The sequence below is a fragment of the Petaurus breviceps genome, unplaced genomic scaffold, assembly GCF_028583685.1.
Source record: "Petaurus breviceps papuanus isolate PSGF00001 unplaced genomic scaffold, PetGlider_PUasm1.0 356, whole genome shotgun sequence".
Lineage (NCBI taxonomy): Eukaryota > Metazoa > Chordata > Mammalia > Diprotodontia > Petauridae > Petaurus > Petaurus breviceps.
Window position 1 is genome coordinate 1431525 of NW_027186290.1, and position 17340 is coordinate 1448864.

A 17340-nucleotide genomic window follows, 5' to 3' on the forward strand; every position below is an offset into this window, starting at 1 on the left:
AGTTAAAAAGAAGATCTAGTTTGTTTCCTCAATGGCTGAAACAAAGTCTTATCTAGAGGAAAACATGAAGAGGATTCTGAAGACATATTCATCAGAATCTCGACTGCACTGAGTGGGAAGATAGTTCCCAGCAAGTGAAGGAGCCTTATCTGTTATTACTTGCCTGAGATCACTCTGGGCATGAGGTTGTCCTAGCCAAAACAGATCATGCCTTTGCTTTAGAATTGCTTTCCTTCATCTATAGCATATATCCCTTAATTACATAATTAATTACTTTGTAAAAAGAGTGAAGTGGAGAAGGGCAAGCTAGGTGTTCTAGTGCATCAAGCACTGAGCTGGGAATCAGGAAGACTCATCTTTATGAGGTCAAATATTGTCCAAGTGACCTTGGGACAGTCAGTTAACATTATTTGCCTCAGTTTCCTCATCTGTAAAATGAACTGCAGAAGAAAACAGCAAACTCCTTGTATCAGCAATGCCATATTCACAATGCCTATGGAAATTACAGATATGCTGATATAATTATCCATCACAAAATACATCAGGCTTGCTATATGGGGGAATAAGCCAGAAAATTTATTAAAATACCAAAAGACTGAGTCCCAAAACCAGAAAGTGAAAGCCATCAGAGTAGTTATGAAATTGGCACAGGTAGATAGAGTAGAAAGCACCCACATTCTCAAGCCTTTAAAACAGAACAGGCTACCTCAGGCAAAGGTCCTCCTCTACCTACTCACAGCAACCAACCAGGGTCCAGGAAGCATGCTCCCAGCAGCTCTGGCCCCTGGCAGTCCTCAGCAGGAGTCCTTAGCAGAAATTCTGGCTGACTCCAAAAGGGCTTCGCGCTGCCGCCGCCGCTGCCTCTGCTGCTGCTGCCGCTGTTGCCGCCATTGCTAGCCACCACAGGAACTCTAGTTTGGCTTCCGCTTCCTCTTGCTCCGCCCCTTCCTGCTATGTCAGCAAGTCCAATGGGCATAGAAGATCTTTAAATCTCATAACCCTTGCATTCCTCCAGTACCTTTACCAAGAAAAGCCTTAATGGGTTTATTAAGTGTTGAACATGAATAAAACAACTGACAACAATGATGGAGAAAGAAAGCCTCTCTTATTACTCCAAAACAAAGCACAATATTTAATTATCTTGGATTCATTTCAGCTAATTCATCAGAAAAATTTAACCAGTTTCTTTATGAGAAATAAATGATCTAAATGGACCCCTTGAATTCTAGAAACCTGGGGGAAAAAATTCAAGAGAATGAGTTAATGGACCAACTAATGGGCCATAGACAGGAAAGGTTGACCAGATCTCAGAATCTCCTGATACTTGGGAGAGGTCATCTGTGTTTCCCATCTGATATGTTCACAGCACATTTGACCAAGGATCTTGGAATCTGATGGTCTTCCCTTTCATTTTCTTCCATTTCAGTCATAAGCACGGGATTCACTTTATCAGACACTCTGATGTTTGGGAACAATCCTCCATCTTGTGCATTAAATTGCTGATTGATATTTCAACAGTGTGATTTCTTCTTGTTATACATATGCTCTGTGCTCTATCTAGGAATAAACAACGCTTGTTGGAGATCCAGGAAGGTTTTCATTACCTTGATGTGATGTTTATTCTGTAATGAATAAATGGGTAGCCTCCTGTAAGACTACAAGGGATCAGAGAAAGGCAAGATCTTTTATGCTGTTTCCATTCAAATGTTCCTCCCTGAAAAGCTGGGACTGGTTCCAGCTCTTCTGCCTTACAACTTTTCTAAGCATGTGTGTTAATGAAAATTTGGTGACCATCCCCCAACCCCCAGCCAGTCAGAGCCAGCCCAGCTATGGACCCTTTAGAGATTTCTTCCAGATACACAATTGGATGGGGGGCTCTAGCCTTCCTATCTGATCCTGATTTATGCTTTCCTGCACACCCTAGTCGATGTCCATTGTTCCTATAGAATCTTGTGTGAATTAAACTATTAGCATCTCTGGTAATTCCCTCATTTTCTCTTTAGTAAGGATTTGTTTTTGAAATACTTATTTTTCCTAGAGAACCTGTGGAAACCAAACTGTCAGCATTTCTCACATTCTTTCCTTTATTCTATTATTTTACTTTGGAACAATTGAGGAATTTATGGTTCTTTGGCACTTCTTGAGAGTCCCAAGAATTCCTAAATCTTGTCTTTCCTTGAGGGTCCCTTGGGTCACTTGTTTTTTACTTAGGAGTCAAAGGAGAAGATTCCAGGAAGATGGCGTAGTAGGACAGAAAATATCGAGCTCTCAAGATTTTCCTCCACAAAGAACGTTGAATACAGTTCCAGACACATTGTATCTGTGATGACTGACTTTGAGAGACTGGGCTTTCTCAGCAAAGCAAGGCTAGAAGACAACTCCAAAAGACTCATGATGGAAGAGGTATCCACATCCAGAAAAAGAGCTATGGAGTCTGATTGCAGATTGAAGCAAATTACTTGCTGTCTCTCTTTTTTGTTTTATTTTGTTCCTTCTTCCTTGTTGGTTATATCCTGTTGGTTATAATCCTTCCTTATAATTTGACATATTTAATGTGAAGGTATTTGTAGAACCTATATCAGACTGCATGCTGCCATAGGGAGAAGGGGGAGGAGAGGGACAGGGAGAAAATTTGGAATTCAAAAGCTTGTGGAACTGAATGTTGTAAACTAAAAGTAAATAAATACACAAATTTATTTATAAAAAAGATTTTCCTATGCCATAAAAAGAAAAAAAAGAGTGTCTTACAGTGAACATAGAAAGGTGAATATAAATGAAAGTGGGGGCAGAACAGGAGTTCTCCTGGGACAATCAGAAAATCTGAAGAGAAATTCCATTATGTCCCTGTGAAGGGGGCTTCCAGGCTATGTCCTTGGTCAGCTTAAACAATAAGCCACAAGTTCTGGTGTCAGCTTGATTGGGAGGCTGCCTCTCCCAAGTCCCAGGAATTTTTACTGGGACAATGAGGGGAGTTGGGAGTCTGAGCCAGGGAGGATTGAGGGAACCTCTGATGACAAGGAAGGTCAGACTCAGCTGCTCTGCAGAGACCCCAGGGGGGTGAGAAAGAGATCCTGTCAGGAAAACCCACAGGAACATTATAGCCAAATTCTGAAAGCCCCAGCTCAAGGACAAAATATTACAAGCAACAAGAAAAGCACAATTTCCATATGGCAGTGCCCAATCAGAATCACACAAGACGTAGCAGGGGCAGCGCTAAGAGACCAAAGGTCTTGGAGTAGACTACATTAAAGACTAAAAGAACTAGGGTTCCAGCTAAAAAAAATCCTACCTTGCCAAGTTAAGCACGCTTCCAAATGATAGGAAAAAAAGGATATTTAATGAATTCTCAGACTTCAGGGATTTTAACAGAAAAGGAAAATAAAACAAAAAAATCTGAACTTAATAGAAGATTTGATAATAGAAGAGAAATGGAAGGTACACACCAATGCCCTATTACAAGGGACTCATTGAAGAAAAACTGTTTACCTTTTATGTATGTAAAATGTAAAACCTGTATCTCAGACTTTTATTGGTAATTGGGTTGTTCATAAGAAAGAATGGGGTAGCCCTGAGCCTGATATGACTTCAAAAAGTAAAACCGTTCAGGAATAGCTAAGAAGAGGGATTATCTTATACAAATGAGGGGCCAGAGGAAGACCCAACACAGAGGAATTCGATGGGAGAGAAGGACTGTTAGTTCTGCTACGTTGTGTGGGTAGGTATACTCACCTCAACAGGCTTCGGACGTCTCCGGCTCCAGCTATCACTGGAGAATGACTCCACAGAATCCAAGAAAGGTACACTTTTCTTTATTAAGGACTAGAGGTTACATCTTCCATCCCGAGCTACTCCCGACTCTCTCTGCCTCTCCGTGTCGTCCCTTATCTTATCTTTTGCCAGCCGCTCCTCCCCTTCACTCATCCGGGCCACCTCGAGCCAATCGTGCGCCGCCCCGAAGAGGAGGAGGAAAGCCAAGTATGTGATCATCCCGTGATAAAACACTAAGGCCTCACCCCGTGATGCCAACTCAGCACTTTTGGAGACCCCGTGATGGGACGCCAGCATCCCATCCCGTGGTGCATCCTTAGCAGCGCTCATGTGACCTTTGGCCCCTCACACGCCCTCCCCAGGCGACCACGTGCACTCCTGTTAGCTCCGGACCTCACCGGCCTTACAATCCTCGAAACCTGCTTTTATTTGGAATGGTTTCAAGGGGGGACAATGCATATATATCTAAAACAGTATAAAAGTCTTCTAAAGTCAGAAAAAATAAAAAGCTAATGGGATGGGGGAGAGGTGAGGATTAGGGAGGAGTCTTTAGAGGGGAGGGTAAGGAAATATGTTTAAGGGGTGGTATAAAAGGGTGTTTAGATTTATGAGAATGGGAAGAGAAGGGAAGGATTGTTGGAGGGGGTGGTAGGTCAAGAAATAGGAGGGGAAGGTAGTGGCCAGAAGTACAGTAGAGGAGTCGGGAAGGATAGGAAATGAGAGATACACACCCACATAAAAACAAAGATTAGGATTAGATTCTGTTAGGAAAAGTACATGTTTATATATGCAAGCATGTATATATGTATGTGCATTTCTATGTAAATAAATCCATGGTTGGTTTTAGCCTCTGGTAGGGCCAGTAAAAGGGAAAACAACAAAGCCAAAAGTGCTCAGCAGACGGAAACAAAAGATGGACAGCTTTCAAGACAATGCCTGGAATTTATTCTACAGGCTTTCTTGAAATGGAAACATTGTTGAATAAATTGTCAGAAAAATATGTCGAATCCTCTCATGCTCTGCTGTGCACAGGACATGTTTTTATTCCTCTTTTCTTATTTTGTATTTCAGTTTCAGTATTTAAGTTAACAATAGGTTTCTTTTTTATTGTGTATTTAAGTTTTACTAAATAATTTTTTTTAATTCAGACATGACTGAAGACAATGAAGAACTTCTTAAAATATTCTGTAAATTTATAATCTGGACCCTGGATTGACTTGTCTTCCACACCCCACTGCTGTGCCCCACCCCCATCTCAATAGCCTCACTGCTACCAGTGTAACAAGAGGTTTTGTTATTGTTTTTTTTTTTCTTTTTGGTGTGAGGTGACTGGGACCTGAACCAAGAAAGTGACAATGTTGGGTGGGAAGGGAGTATATGGGGGAGATGTCACACAGCTGGAATTGTGGGATTTTGCTCCCGACTGAATATGGAGATTGGGAGTGTGAATGTTTGAGAGCAGGTGAGGAGAGCATGACCCTTCTTCTCTGAGCCTGGGCTATTGAGGGATGCCTGGGAGAGCATTAGGAATGGAGGCCGATGGGAGGGTTGGAGGAAAGAGAATGGGTTTCATTTTGCATACAGTAAAAGGAGAAGCAGGAGACAGTAGTGTGAAAAAAAAAGGAGCTACTAGAAAAAGAATACACCAAGAGGTGAGGGATGGAATGGGACAATTTGCACACATAAAGAGGTTTGCTTTAGCAAGCAGAAGGATGACCTTTTCATCAGATACTGGGGCCAAAAAGGAAAAGGCATTTGATTAATGTGAGATAAGGAAAATAGGTTGGCTCTTGATAAATGTTCAGTTTTTTTCAAAGAAATAAGGGACCAAGTTATTAAGTAAGAAGTTGGGAGTGGGCAGAGAACAAGCTATAAAAGAAGTTTGGGGATGAATGAAATTATTTAGAAAAGCTGCTGTGGTGAGTGGCATAGGGAGTCGGCTTGGGACATCTCAGAGAATTGCTTTTACACAATGAGGGTCCAGCTGAGATTTTGTAGCCTAATTTGGATGAATAAGAGCTACCTGATGTACAACTCACCCTCTACATAGATGATATTATGATATAGGGAAACAATGTAAAAGGAGTGGAGAACAGTTTCAGGCTTTTAATTGAGCATATGAAAAGCAAAGGGTGGGAACTTAACCCTGCAAAGATTCTAGGGTCAGCTCAAAATGTAAGATTTTGGGGTATACAATGGAATAAGGGGCTATGAGAGATTCTCCCACAAGTCCAACAAAAGATTGGGGATTTTCCTATCCTTACCAATAAGAAAGAGGCCCCAAAGTTTATAGGATTATTTGGATATTAGACATATTACATTCCACATCTGGGACAAATTTTGAGACCCTTATATGAAGTGACTAGGAAGAAATATGAATTAGATTGGGGACTTGAGCAGAGTAAAGCATTTGAAGAAGCCAACACTGCTATATAACTGGCTCTAGATGTATGGCCTATGCAAAATGTCCCAGTGGAATTACAAGTGACTGTATAAGATGAATATGCAAACTGGAGTTTATGGCAGAAACAAAGCCAAAATGTACCCTTAGGATTTTGGTCTAGGAAACTTCCTTCACCTGGAGTTCAATACATGCACTTTGGGGTTTTTTTTTGTTTGTTTGTTTTTGCCTTTTAGAGGACAATTGGGGTTAAGTAACTTGCCCAAAGTTACACAGCTAGTTTTTTTTTGTGTGGGTGTTAAGTGTCTGAGGCCAGAACCAAACTGGGGTCCTTCTGACTCCAGGGCCGGTGCTTTACTCACTGCACCACCTAGCCACTATAATTTACCTAACCCTAACCCTAACCCTCAATATATACCTTTTGGAAAGCAGTTGGTAGCTGCACATTGGGCTTTGGTAGAGATTGAACAATTGACTCTGGGCCATGAAGTGATATTCAGGCCTGGAATTCTGATTATTACCTGGGTAATGTGTACCCCAGCTTCTCACAGAATTGAACATGCACAAAATGCCAGAACAAATAAATAATTAAATGGAAATGATATATTCAAAATAGATCTAAAACAGGCAAAAGTGGAGTTTCTGCTCTACATGAACCTATATTAATATTTTATAATATTTAATAATTAATATAATTAAATCAAATAATTAAGAATTAATATAATAATTAAGCTAATGGGTTAGGTACATGGATGCCCATGTGGAAAAATCAAAATTATGAAATCCATGGGAAACAAATATGGGGCAAAGAATTATGGGAAGATACACGGGACATGTCTTTGGTTAATAATTTGTCAATTTTTCATGTAGACACTCACGTGGCCCTCATCATGCCAGAACATGAATACAATGTATGTGCTGATCAACTAGCAAAGATTGCTACTCAACATAATGTCCCTACTCTGACACTAACTGATGATCCAGTACTAGCAAAATGGGTCCATCAAATGGCTGGTCATTTAGGGGCCCAGACATGTGAGTGGGCACAAGATTAAGGAATTAGTATCTCTCATTCATTGTTTAGAAAGGTGGCAGAGGAATGTTCTGTATGTCAATTGGAAAAGGAACAAAATGTTTTTAGGGTAGTAATAGTAGAGATAGCAAGGTGAAAAGTCCCAGCCCCAAACTGGAAGATAGATTATATTGATTCACTACCCCAAGATAAAGGATGCAAATTCATATGAACTTGTGCTGACACCTATTCAGGTGTATTAGTGGCTTATGTTTATAACAATGTAACCCAGAAAAACACCTGTAAAATTCTAGATATCATAAGTCTATATTATGGAACTCCAATGCAGATTCAAAGTGATAATGGTCACATTTCAAAAATAATGAAATAAAGAGATATTGCATATTAAGCAACATAGAATGGATATATCATATTCCATATTTTCCTCAAGCATCTAGGTTAATTGAAAGAATGAATGTATTGTTGAAAGAACAGTTAAGAAATTTAAGTTCTAGTAATTTGTATCAACATTGGAAGGATAATTTGTTCACTGCTTTACATAATTGGAACAATAGACCCTTGGGAGGAAGAATACCTCTAATCAGAATGATGGCCCCAAATCTGAAAATTAGAAAACAGCAGACACATAAGATCCCAAATATTGAGTACTGGACTGTGAGACAAGGTGTCCCAGCACAATATCCAATATCCACCATTTCCGATAGTGCAGCGGAATATGACATACATTGTTAAGAGGAATTTTGGTTGGATAGAAAAGAAATAAGGAAAATCACACTGGAATATGTGTGAGAATTCCTAAAAATAATTTTGGATGGATATTTCATAAATCAGGGTTGGCAGCTCAAGGAATACATGTATTGGCTAGAGTAATAGATTCTGATTATCAGGGAGAAATTACTGTGACATTTAGGTGAAGAATACAGTTTTGTAAAAGTGATAGAATAGTTCAAGTGATTATTATTCCTTGTAAACAATACCCCTGGTGAAAACTGACCCTCCTGGGGTGTTCAGGTGGCTCAGCGAGTAAGAGCACCAGCCCCAATATCTGGATGACCTGGGGATCGAATCCAGGCTCTGATACTTAGCACCACACCCAAAAATAACTGGCCGGGTAACCTTGAGCAAGTTACTTAACCCCAATTGCTTTAAAAAAAACAACAAAAAAAAACCCCTGAAAACTGACCCTCCTTCCAAAATAACTATCAGAGGAACTGAAGAATTTGGTTCTACTGATAGAATGAAATTGGAAGCTAAAGTGTGGTTACATGAAACCAGACAATGTTCCAAAGGCTGGGGAAATTATAGCATATGGGAAAGATAATACTGTAACTGTTTTTTTTTTTATTCAGGAGAAAAGGATCACCAAATTGTACACTGAACTCATATATTCTACTGTGAATGAGGCTATGATAGTGAGTTCATGAACTCCAGAAGCACAGTTGATCCTACATGTTTCTTTTTAGCTTTGTGTCTGTTAAATTTGTTTGTGACATTTTTTCCCTGCATATTCAGTACCTTCCTTCTGTAGATGTCTGATTGCTTAAGCCAGATGTCACCCCTGTCCACAACTGTGATGTGTCAGCCCTGGAACTGGTGTCAACAAAGGCCCAGATGCCAGCTAAAGAACTGACCTCTTGAATGGGACCTACTAGTGCAGGGAAAGCTCAACGTCCAATTTCAGCAGGAAGTAACCATGAAAGAAGTGACCTTTGCCTCATACCCGAAGATTTTGAATGTCATTCATTGAGTGGGGAATGGTAAGGTTCTTCTGCTCAAGCCCCAAGTGTAATATATTGTTTTATGGGCTTATTTTGTGTTATTCCTGTTACACTATTATAAAGTTCTTTTGACACTACCCCTAAACTCCCATTAATCTGTAATGAAATGCATTGTTAATGTATTTTTGCTATGTATAGGACATGAAAGATCTTGGTGCTGAATAAAATGGTAATGGAAATTTGAAGATCTTCCTGATTTCAAGATTTTTCCTGGCCCCTAATAGGTTGAATGTAATCATATGGAGACTATGGTGAGAAGAGTTTGCTGAATAGTGGAGCAGAACACAAAGGAAGATGGGAGTCAGAGCAATTAGAGCTGGAGGGAGGAGAGGACTCATCCGGGGAGACAGATGTGCTTGTGAATGTTGGTTTCTGGGAAGGCTAAATGATAGTGTGGCTCTCTACTGTGTTACGGTGTATTAACTTCTATTGTTGTTGTATTGTATTGTGTATCTGTTGCTATGATGGATTTGACTTTCTGGTGTTGAGATTTGGCTTTCTGATGTCTAAATAAGTGTTTTGCTTCTTTCTTCTATATGGAGAGTCTGTTTTATTTTGAAATTTATAGTCGCCATTGGAGCTGTGAATATTGTGTTGGCACCACAAATGACCCCAAATCTTCAAAATATGAAATAACCAACACATAAGGTCTCAAATATTGAGTACTGGTCTGTGAGGCAAGATATTCCAGCAATGTATCCAGGAACACCTGCTTTAACAGGAGATGATTTACATTGTTTAGATGACTTTTGGAGGGATAGAAAAGAAATAAATAAAATCTCTACTGGAATATCTGTTAGAATCCCAAAAAATAATTTTAGATGGATATTACTTAAATCAGGTAATAGATTCTAATGATCCAGGAGAAATTGTTGGAGGGAGACTGAAACAGAGGAAGAGGAATACACTGAATACAGTGAGAAGAGTGCTGGTTCATATAATTTTCTTTGGGTATAACCACTGAGACTTTTTTTTTTAGCTTTCACATGGCTGGGGGAGGGGGCAGTGAAAGAGAAGGGAGAGATGGCCAGTTTCTGACTTAAAAAAAATCTGAATTAAAAATGAGGTAAGGTCAGCTAGGTGATGCAGTGAATAGAGCACCAGCCCTGGAGTCAGGAGGACCTGAGTTCAAATTGGGCCTCAGGCATTTGAGACTTAATATCCCTAGGACTTGACTTACATAGGGGGCAAAGGCTCCACATACCTCCCTTCAGTCAGTATTCTGAGGGTCTCCGGACAAAATAATGTGGCTTCCAGGCAACCTAAAGGCCTAAAAGTATCCCCATGTGAAATCAGGGTCCTTCAGATATGACAAATTTCCCCAGGTGGCTCATGGCCACACCTTGCCCTGGTGACCAGATGATCTCCCATGTGGAGGGGAGGGAGCCTAGTCTATTCAAGCTATCCTTATTGAATGTCCTTTTTATGGGACACCTAAATAAAGCTCCTTTTGCTTGTTGAATGGCCAGAGACTCTGTGGTTTTTCCTTACCATTCTAAACTGAGTATCCCTGTGTCTGTCTATTCCATCCATTACTCCCTTCCCAGGTCAATCCAGGACCTGCTCCAGCCTATGGAAGACTCAGGTGTCCCAAGAAGCTGTCTGAGGTAACAACACACTACCCTGACTCTGTCAAACCTCCCCTTTCCCCTTGTTGCTGTCATGGTCTCTGCCAGAGCAGGCACTCAGCACAAGGCAGACCAAATTATCCCACCAGGAAGCCAATCTGCACAGTAAGAGGGTATGAGGGGAAGCCAGTCCTGATGCCCAGGACCAACAGAGGCAAGGGTGGGAAGCCCAGAAGCCTCTTTTAAACAACAGAGAAGCTGTCTGTCATTCAGTCACTGTGCCAGGGCAGGTCTTAGACACCCAGGGACAGCATGATGGCCCAGAACAGTGTGTACAGAAATCTGGGCTTGAGTGTCTAGGGCCTTTCAGAATGCTCATTGACTTGACCTAAGAACTGGCAAAGGGGAACTCAGAGGTGATGGGGTGCTTTAGGTGTCTATGTCTGTGACATCAGTTTGTAAAACCAGACTGTAAAATCACAACCCCCTGTAATGTAATGCCAAGGAAAGGCAACTTCCCAAGGTTCAAAATACCAGCATAGGGGCTCTCCATTTTATTCAGTGACCAACCAAGAACAGAGAAGGTCAAAATATGACATCATTCAAAATACAGCATTTACTAAGTGTGATTAAATAATCTCCAAGTACTACCCCACCCCAGGACCTTCCAATCATTCAATCAATTACAAAGTCCCTGTTCTAAATACTTCTCCACCCCTAGGCTATACCTTCATAGTCCACCACAAAGCCCCTCTTCTCAAATGGAGATTAGTTTCCAAACATAAGTAAAGTACCTTCATTTGTTCAACCATAGAACACAAAAAGGTCAAAAGTTCCCCACCCCTGGATCACAATTGAATCTACCCCAGAGTTACATCAAGTTTAAGCACAGCACTTAATACCCAAATGGAGGTCTTTTCTTCATCTTGACACGAGGCAAGTTCTCAGCAATCTTAGTTCCTGGGGAGACAAGGCTTAGCAAGGCCGCAAGATACATTGCCAGTCTCTTCATTAATTCATCCTTTGTCTGTAGAACAGTCCTAGAACCCCTGAAAACATTAGCAAAACCCTCTCCCAGGATTTCTGTAAACATACAACAAGAAAATCCTTCTTCAGGGCTTCTGAACCAACAGAAAGGTTCCCAGACCCCTACAACAACAGCATTGTCCTTCACCAGTGGACAGTATTCACTCTGCAGGACAGTCTCCAGACCCCTGCAACAACAGCACTGCCCTTCACCAGTGGACAGCATTCACTCTCTGTTTGCAGGACAGTCTCTATGAACCAACAAAAGGTTCCCAGACCCCTGCAACAACAGCACTGTCCTTCACCAGTGGACAGTATTCACTCTCTGTCTGCAGGACAGTCTCAGGGCTTCTTAGCCAACAGCCAGGTTCCAGTGGACAAATCTGGCAAAACAACATCAAAACAGACAGACAAAGTACCAGCAAAACAGCCATGTCTCCTCAGTCCTTGGCAGCTCCCGGGGGCAGGTCTCAAAAGTCCAGGGCGATTCAAAGTGGCACTCAACAATCCTCTCTCTCTCTGCCTCCACGAGGTGCTGCTTCCAAAAAGTTCTTCTGCCTCTCTCTTGTCTCTCCAAATCTACGTCACCAGCTCCTCCCAGTTCAGGACTTTCTTTTCACATCAACAAGTCCATCCCACAGGTGGGATTAACAAGCTCTGGTTTTAACACAATCAGTTTGAAAACCAAGCCAATACAGGGGAATCTTTAATTGCCATTACTATCACACCTTCCTCCCCCCCCCCCTAAAGCCTCAGAACATTAACTCTTCACCATCCCCCTGCCAGCACTCTGCCTAGCAACAATTCATGAATGGTTTATCTCCCCTTAGTATAGTGGCCAGCTACACCTATGAATCCTTCAATGCACTATCTTCAAGTTAACTCCTCAGCCAATTAGGCACATCCTGAATCCCTACTAGCCTTGGTTCCCAACATCCATCTTGTCAAACATGACACTGATGGGTGGCAGACTGGGCACTTCTCAGTCAGCCCTGACCACTAGTTGACTTAGTGAGGTTTCAAGCCTAAAAGCACACCTCAAATTAGCACCCCTTGGGCTATTTCCCAGTGAATTATGGGAAATTTGATTTAATGAAGTTGATGTTAAAACTGCAAGTTCCTTTAAGCACTGACCACACCTTAACTCCTCCTTAATCCCACCCTTATTCACCTAGTTAGCATAATTAAAATCTGATTTACTATTGTAACTCTTTATAAGCTATACCTATGACTTTTTTAAGGTTATAGTTTCCTTAAAAACTCATGCCCAATGTATAGCGTAACAAGAAACTTTTACTACCTGTGTTTCTCCAATAATAAGACCTATCCCAAAAATAAGCCCTCCCCTTACTGTGTAAGATTCCTCTAAAATAAGCCCTCCCCCGAAAATAAGCCCTATTGAGATTGCTACTGTAGTGAAGGTGATCCCCTGCGCTACACGATACATTAACCTAACCCTCTGTATGCACACCGTGAAACGCACAACGCACTCCGAGCTGCATCCAATCAGAGCTGCAGCAGTGAGCAAGTCATCCTGTTCTTCCCCAGTGATGTGCTTGCTGGCGCCATTGAGAGCAGTGCCTCGGGGGAGAGCTGAGGCAGGACAACATAAGCCCTCCCCTGAAAGTAAGCCCTCTGGTGGTTTTATTTCCAAAAAAAATAATAAGACAGTGTCTTATTATCGGGGAAACACGGTAACTTGACTCAGATTGCTTGTGTCCTATGAATTCATTCCAGACTGGCCCCTCAGGGACTCTGGTCATTGGAGCCCCTGAAACACTTATCATCCCCTCATCAGAAGGACCTGGGGAGGCTTGTGTGAGCTGAGGAAGGAGGACATTAGCACCCCCAGGGGCACAATTTCAGCTCCCATGACCACACAGCCAAGGACCTGAGCTGGGGGAGCCTTCAGGGCTCTGCTGTAGGCCTGCCCAGACAAGACTCAGGGAGAGCTTGGCCCCAGGAAGAAAGAGGAGGGGGAGGGGCTTCTGGCTGGCACCTGTGAGTAGGGGGAGGGGCTTCTGGCTGGCACTAAGAGAGCAAAGACAAGGGCCCTGGGTGATAGAGAAGAAGGAGTGAAGGGGTCACCTTTCAGGCTGTAATGAAGAAGTTAAAACCAAATGGGGAATGATAGAGCACTGACCATGAGTTCAAATCTGCCCTCAGACATTTGAGGCTTATTTGCTGCATGACCCTGGGCAAGTCACATAATCCTGATTGCCTCACAAAAAGAACCTGGGAGGGCAGCCTGGGGGGGGGTAGAGGGGTGGGGGAGTGGAGGAGGGGACAGTGCTCAAGTCACCAGGGTGCCAGGGAATTACCTTAAAATGAAGATGGAAGCAGGGCAGTGTTGTTACTACTGGAATCATTCTCACACCTATTTTTGTAAAGAAACCATCCCTAAAGCAGGTATCTCAAGCTTCATAGACCCATTGCCATTCCTGCAGAATCCAAGCTCCCCGTGGAGGTGCAAAGGAACCAAAGCAACTCCCTTTGGGAAAGCTACTCCACCTTATCCCTGGACCTTTTCTGCCCCAGGGACCTGCTCCCCCAAACCTCCATGGCTCCACAGGGGGAGCAGCAGCCAAAGGTCTTCCTCACACACTTCCCAACTAGTCATGGAATGTCCCAGTTTTAGGCCTTTCTGATACCCAGGAGACAGCCTGGAGCCACCTAGAAAGTCCTTCCCTCCTCCACCTCTGCCTGCCCCACCTGGAACCTGAGTCCCAGGCTCACTGCCGTGGAGCTCACTCTGGGCCACTGCTATTGGCAGTACCTCATAATAAATCTCCTAATTTCCCTCCAGCTTAGGTGTCTGGATTGGCCCCAATAGCTGCTGGGGCCAGTCCTTGGTCCTTTGCACTCTGAGCTGGGAGGGAGAAGGATCCCAGAGGGGAGAGCTCTTGCCCCTCTCCTAGGCTGGAGGCTGCCCAGATGGGGTTTGCAGAAGGGTAGGTCACCTAGGGGTTAGAAAGACCCAGGCCCTGCCCTCAGGGGAAGGGAGGGAGGGAGGCAGCAGGGAGGGTCAGCTGGCAAATAGGGAGGTGTCTGAACATGGAGTCTCCTTCCCTCCCTCTCTTGATCCTCTTCTGGCCCTCTCCCCTCCTCCTCCAGAGTCCCAAGAAGCAGAGGGGGCTGGGGATCCCAGATGGGGTGAGACCAGTCAGAACCTCCATGACCCTGTGCCAGAGCTCTATAGGGCCAGCTCTGGGATGGAGCCACTAGGGAATGACCAGGGAAGCCTGAGACTGGAGAGAAAACCCATTCTGGGATTCAGCCCCTTCAGGGGACCTGAGGGCTCCCAGAGAAGTTGGGGCAGGGCAGCAGGAAGCCTCGGGAAGGGGAGCAGGGCAGGTTCTGGGAGCTGTTACATTGTAACCACTCCTGGCAGGCAGTTCAGGGCTCCTGTAGCGACAGGTGGGCTCCAGGGAGCAGAGCCTGGGGAAGCCAGAGGTCTGTGTTCTGAGGTCTAAGTGGGAGCCACAGAGCTCTCCTGGGACTCCTTGGTGAAGCTTAGGGTCAGAATCAGTTAAGGAAGTTGAGTTCTAATAATTCACATCAGCATTAGAAGGATAATGTTTTCAATGCTTCATGTAATTTGAATAATAGACACATGGGAGGAAGTACATCTCTAACCAGAACTATTACCCCAAATATGCAAATTAGGAAACAGCAGCCACATAAGGTCCCAAATATTGAATATTGGACTGTGAGGCCAGGTGTCTCAGTGATGAGGGATGGCAATATGATTCAGCAGGAACTCTGATCTAATCTAAGATCAGAAAGCCTTTGATTCAGCCTGGAAAGAATTCAGTAGGCCCAAGCAAACTTGGAGTCAGAGTTGTAAAAGTTTTTTGTATGCTTTACAGCGGGCAAGGATCCTTAGGGGACCTGAAAGTTTATTGTTAGGCTGTACAGCAGACAAGAGTCCTTTAGGGGTAAAATTAAGACTTTTATAGAATAATCCATAGTAGAACTGTGTCAATTATGCTAACTAGGTGATTAAGAGTGGGATTAGGGAGGAGTTAAGGTGGTGTCAGTGTTTAAAGGGGCATTCACTTTTAATGTAACTTCGAAGGTTTATTGCCCATAATTCACTGGGAAAAAGCCCAAGGGGGGGCTACCTGGAGGTGTGGTTTTAGGCTTGAAACGTCACTAAGTCAGCGAGCAGTCAAGGACTGACTGAGAAGTGCCTAGTTTGCCACCCATCAGTGTCATGTTTGACAAAATTGATGTCTGGGAACCAAGGCTAATGGAGACTCAGTCTGTGGATAATAGGCTAAGGAGTTAACCCAGAGATAGGGTCCTGAAGGATTCATGGAGGCAGCGGGACACTATACAAGGGGGAAGATAATGGTTGCCTAAGCTGGAATGTTTATAGATACTTTTGTGAAGGATTCACAGGAATAGCTTGTCACTGTTCCAAGATGAGATAAACAATTCAAGAGTTGTTGCTGGAGAGATTTAATGCTCTGAAGCTGGGGGACGGGGGGGGGGAAGTGTGATTTTACAAACTGGTTTTACAAATTAGATTTACAAATTACAAATATAGATCCCAAGCACCCCATCACCAGGACCTCATCCAGGAACAGCCAGAGCAACAGAATATGATTTACATTGTTTAGAGGACTTTTGGTTGGATAGAAAAGAAATGAGGAAACTCTCTCCTGGAATATGTATGAGAATCCCTAAAAATCATTTTGGATGGATATTTCCTAAAACAGGACTAGCAGCTAAAGAAATACATGTATTGGCTAGAGTAATAGATTCTAATTATCAAGGAGAAATTACTGTGACATTCCAAAATTTAGGTGAAAAACCCAGTTTTGTAAAAGTGGTAGAATAGTTCAAGTAATTATTATTCCTTGTAAACAATATCCCTGGTGGAAACTGACACTCCATCTAAAATAATTATCAGAGGAACTGAAGGATTTGGTTCTACTGATAGAATGACATTGGGAGCTAATTTATGGGTAAAGCGGAAGCCAGACGATGCTATAAACACTGTGGAAATTATAGCACATGGGAAAGATAATACTGTAACTGTCATTTATTCAGGAGGATTACCAAAGTGTACCCTGAGCTCATATAGTCTACTGTGAATGAGGCTGATAGTTCATGAACTGCAGAAGCACAGCTGATCCTATAGGTTTCTTTTTGGCTTTCTCTGCTAAATTTGTTTGTGAGATTTGTTTCCTGCATGTTCAGTACCCTCCACCTGCTTAAGCCTGATTGCTTAAGCCAGATGTCACCCGACTATGATGTGTCAGCCCTGGAACTGGTGTCAACTAAGGCCCAGATGCCAGCAAAGAACTGACCTCTCAAATGGGACCTACTAGGGCAGGGAAAGCTCTAAGTCCAATTTCAGCAGGAAGTAGCTATGAAAGAAGAGACCTTTGCCCCATACCTCAAGATTTTAAGCCCCATTCATTTGAGGGGGGAATGGTGGGGTGCATCTGCTCAAGCCCCAACTGTAAGATACTGTTTTATGGGTTTATTTTGTGTTATTCCTGTTACACTATTGTGAAGTTCTTTTGACACCAGTTACCCCTAAACTCCCATTAATCTATAATGAAATACACTGCTAATGTATTTTTGCTAAGTAAAGGACATGAAAGATTTTAGGGCTGAAAGTAATGGTAATGGAAATTTGAAGATCTTCCCTACACCTTAATAAGCCTAAGAGAATTTGCAGGTCTTCCTTCCTTTGAAGATATTCCCTGTACCTTAATAGGCCAAGGAATGTAATCACATGGAACCTTTGGT